Raw genomic sequence first — 5,000 nt, forward strand, 5'->3', positions numbered from 1 at the left:
GCCTACTGTTTGTTACAGGGCTAAAATCGTCAGGGGAAGAGCTGACGAAACAATGCTGGTTTGGATGCAGGGGGTAGTGTTGGAATCGGCAGCGCGGACAAAATCGGCAAAGTCGACAAAAAAGACTGTTGGTCTGGACATCGGGGCAGCGGCAGCCATGCCGACAGGGGGGGGAAATCGGCAGCGCAGATTTGTGCAGCTGCAGGTTCGTCGGGGAAATCGGCAGCGCAGATTTTTCGATGAACATGGGCTGGAAGATGGACTGTCCAGGCCAGGCAGGGAAATTCGTCAAGGGGACACGCTGACGAAACAGCGCTGGTTCAGGCACGGCGGGCAGTGTTGGAATCGGCAGCGCCGACGAAATCGGCAAAGTCGGCAGAATCGGCAGCGGGTGCTGGCGATGAGTCTGGACGATTTATAGTCCAGGGCTTGATGGAAAAGACTGTTGGTCCAGACAATGGGGCAGTGGCAGCGCGGATTTGTGCAGCTGCAGGTTCGTCGGGGAAAATCGGCAGCGCAGATTTTTCGACGAACAGGGGCTGGGCGCTGGACTGGCCGGGCCAGGCAGGAAAATTCGTCAGGGGGCCACGCTGACGAAAACAGGGGCTGCGGAGTGGAAAATCGGCAGCGCAGATTTTTCGACGAACAGGGGCTGGACCGGCCGGGCCAGGCAGGAAAATTCGTCAGGGGGGCACGCTGACGAAAAGAGGGGCTGCCGCGTGGAAAATCGGCAGCGCAGATTTTTCGAAGAACAGGGGCTGGACTGGCCGGGCCAGGCAGGAAAATTCGTCAGGGGGGCACGCTGACGAAAAGAGGGGCTGCCGCGTGGAAAATCGGCAGCGCAGATTTTTCGACGAACAGGGGCTGGACGCTGGACTGGGCCAGGCAGGAAAATTCGTCAGGGGGCACGCTGACGAAAAGAGGGGCTGCCGCGTGGAAAATCGGCAGCGCAGATTTTTCGACGAACATTCGTCAGGGGGGCACGCTGACGAAAAGAGGGGCTGCCGCGTGGAAAATCGGCAGCGCAGATTTTTCGACGAACATTCGTCAGGGGGGCACGCTGAGGAAAACAGGGGCTGCCGCGTGGAAAATCGGCAGCGCAGATTTTTCGACGAACAGGGGCTGGATGCTGGACCGGCCGGGCCAGGCAGGAAAATTCGTCAGGGGGGCACGCTGACGAAAAGAGGGGCTGCCGCGTGGAAAATCGGCAGCGCAGATTTTTCGACGAACAGGGGCTGGACTGGCCGGGCCAGGCAGGAAAATTCGTCAGGGGGGCACGCTGACGAAAAGAGGGGCTGCCGCGTGGAAAATCGGCAGCGCAGATTTTTCGACGAACAGGGGCTGGACGCTGGACTGGGCCAGGCAGGAAAATTCGTCAGGGGGGCACGCTGACGAAAACAGGGGCTGCCGCGTGGAAAATCGGCAGCGCAGATTTTTCGACGAACATTCGTCAGGGGGGCACGCTGACGAAAAGAGGGGCTGCCGCGTGGAAAATCGGCAGCGCAGATTTTTCGACGAACATTCGTCAGGGGGGCACGCTGAGGAAAACAGGGGCTGCCGCGTGGAAAATCGGCAGCGCAGATTTTTCGACGAACAGGGGCTGGATGCTGGACCGGCCGGGCCAGGCAGGAAAATTCGTCAGGGGGGCACGCTGACGAAAAGAGGGGCTGCCGCGTGGAAAATCGGCAGCGCAGATTTTTCGACGAACAGGGGCTGGACTGGCCGGGCCAGGCAGGAAAATTCGTCAGGGGGGCACGCTGACGAAAAGAGGGGCTGCCGCGTGGAAAATCGGCAGCGCAGATTTTTCGACGAACAGGGGCTGGACGCTGGACTGGGCCAGGCAGGAAAATTCGTCAGGGGGGCACGCTGACGAAAACAGGGGCTGCCGCGTGGAAAATCGGCAGCGCAGATTTTTCGACGAACATTCGTCAGGGGGGCACGCTGACGAAAAGAGGGGCTGCCGCGTGGAAAATCGGCAGCGCAGATTTTTCGACGAACATTCGTCAGGGGGGCACGCTGAGGAAAACAGGGGCTGCCGCGTGGAAAATCGGCAGCGCAGATTTTTCGACGAACAGGGGCTGGATGCTGGACCGGCCGGGCCAGGCAGGAAAATTCGTCAGGGGGGCACGCTGACGAAAAGAGGGGCTGCCGCGTGGAAAATCGGCAGCGCAGATTTTTCGACGAACAGGGGCTGGACTGGCCGGGCCAGGCAGGAAAATTCGTCAGGGGGGCACGCTGACGAAAAGAGGGGCTGCCGCGTGGAAAATCGGCAGCGCAGATTTTTCGACGAACAGGGGCTGGACGCTGGACTGGGCCAGGCAGGAAAATTCGTCAGGGGGGCACGCTGACGAAAACAGGGGCTGCCGCGTGGAAAATCGGCAGCGCAGATTTTTCGACGAACATTCGTCAGGGGGGCACGCTGACGAAAAGAGGGGCTGCCGCGTGGAAAATCGGCAGCGCAGATTTTTCGACGAACATTCGTCAGGGGGGCACGCTGAGGAAAACAGGGGCTGCCGCGTGGAAAATCGGCAGCGCAGATTTTTCGACGAACAGGGGCTGGATGCTGGACCGGCCGGGCCAGGCAGGAAAATTCGTCAGGGGGGCACGCTGACGAAAAGAGGGGCTGCCGCGTGGAAAATCGGCAGCGCAGATTTTTCGACGAACAGGGGCTGGACTGGCCGGGCCAGGCAGGAAAATTCGTCAGGGGGGCACGCTGACGAAAAGAGGGGCTGCCGCGTGGAAAATCGGCAGCGCAGATTTTTCGACGAACAGGGGCTGGACGCTGGACTGGGCCAGGCAGGAAAATTCGTCAGGGGGGCACGCTGACGAAAACAGGGGCTGCCGCGTGGAAAATCGGCAGCGCAGATTTTTCGACGAACATTCGTCAGGGGGGCACGCTGACGAAAAGAGGGGCTGCCGCGTGGAAAATCGGCAGCGCAGATTTTTCGACGAACATTCGTCAGGGGGGCACGCTGAGGAAAACAGGGGCTGCCGCGTGGAAAATCGGCAGCGCAGATTTTTCGACGAACAGGGGCTGGATGCTGGACCGGCCGGGCCAGGCAGGAAAATTCGTCAGGGGGGCACGCTGACGAAAAGAGGGGCTGCCGCGTGGAAAATCGGCAGCGCAGATTTTTCGACGAACAGGGGCTGGACTGGCCGGGCCAGGCAGGAAAATTCGTCAGGGGGGCACGCTGACGAAAAGAGGGGCTGCCGCGTGGAAAATCGGCAGCGCAGATTTTTCGACGAACAGGGGCTGGACGCTGGACTGGGCCAGGCAGGAAAATTCGTCAGGGGGGCACGCTGACGAAAACAGGGGCTGCCGCGTGGAAAATCGGCAGCGCAGATTTTTCGACGAACATTCGTCAGGGGGGCACGCTGACGAAAAGAGGGGCTGCCGCGTGGAAAATCGGCAGCGCAGATTTTTCGACGAACATTCGTCAGGGGGGCACGCTGAGGAAAACAGGGGCTGCCGCGTGGAAAATCGGCAGCGCAGATTTTTCGACGAACAGGGGCTGGATGCTGGACCGGCCGGGCCAGGCAGGAAAATTCGTCAGGGGGGCACGCTGACGAAAAGAGGGGCTGCCGCGTGGAAAATCGGCAGCGCAGATTTTTCGACGAACAGGGGCTGGACTGGCCGGGCCAGGCAGGAAAATTCGTCAGGGGGGCACGCTGACGAAAAGAGGGGCTGCCGCGTGGAAAATCGGCAGCGCAGATTTTTCGACGAACAGGGGCTGGACGCTGGACTGGGCCAGGCAGGAAAATTCGTCAGGGGGGCACGCTGACGAAAACAGGGGCTGCCGCGTGGAAAATCGGCAGCGCAGATTTTTCGACGAACATTCGTCAGGGGGGCACGCTGACGAAAAGAGGGGCTGCCGCGTGGAAAATCGGCAGCGCAGATTTTTCGACGAACATTCGTCAGGGGGGCACGCTGAGGAAAACAGGGGCTGCCGCGTGGAAAATCGGCAGCGCAGATTTTTCGACGAACAGGGGCTGGATGCTGGACCGGCCGGGCCAGGCAGGAAAATTCGTCAGGGGGGCACGCTGACGAAAAGAGGGGCTGCCGCGTGGAAAATCGGCAGCGCAGATTTTTCGACGAACAGGGGCTGGACTGGCCGGGCCAGGCAGGAAAATTCGTCAGGGGGGCACGCTGACGAAAAGAGGGGCTGCCGCGTGGAAAATCGGCAGCGCAGATTTTTCGACGAACAGGGGCTGGACGCTGGACTGGGCCAGGCAGGAAAATTCGTCAGGGGGGCACGCTGACGAAAACAGGGGCTGCCGCGTGGAATGGCAGCCTACACGCAGATGCGAATTCGGCAGCGCACGATGGCTTGAGCAGGTCATGGGTTCGACTTGGCGCGATCTGAAACCTGGACGAGGGACTGTCGACGCTGGACGAGCCAGCGCGGTGGCCTGTCGTGCCCCGTTCAGGGGGGGCCTGCCGCGGAGACAGCCCTCGCGGGCTCGACAGCGCAGGCCAGCGTCCCCGACGTCGCTGGCCGCGGCAGGCGAGCTGCCGGGGTTCCCGCATTCCTACAAGAAAACGTCGTGCTTTCCACATGAAACCAATCCAGTAAAATCAGCCATATTTTTATGAGGCTGCCCACTGAATTTGGGGTCATTCCGGGCCGGTTCCTAGTTTTGCGGATTTACTCGATTTCTAATGGTAGGAAAATTAAAACAAATACTTCCCGACCTCGAAAAATTCTGGGAAAATTAATGAAGGTGGATTGGATTTTTGCCAACCTCTGTGCAAAATTTCAGCTCAAAATACCAAGAAATGAATTTTTTAGAGGGGGGGTGACAGCTGGGACCTAGTAGTGTCTCCCCCTGCCAGAGCTGCAATGACACTTATTGCTCTTTAGGGAGCCACCAGGCCGGCGCCCCTCAAAGACCACACGCGCGCGCGCGCCCGCCCGCGCTGGGCGCTGGGGCGCTGGGGCCTGAGGGCCTGGGGCCCTTGGGGGCCCTTGGGCGCTTGGGCGCGCGCGCGCGGCCCCCGC

This window comes from Populus nigra, chromosome 2, assembly GCF_951802175.1.
Source record: "Populus nigra chromosome 2, ddPopNigr1.1, whole genome shotgun sequence".
Classification (NCBI taxonomy): domain Eukaryota; kingdom Viridiplantae; phylum Streptophyta; class Magnoliopsida; order Malpighiales; family Salicaceae; genus Populus; species Populus nigra.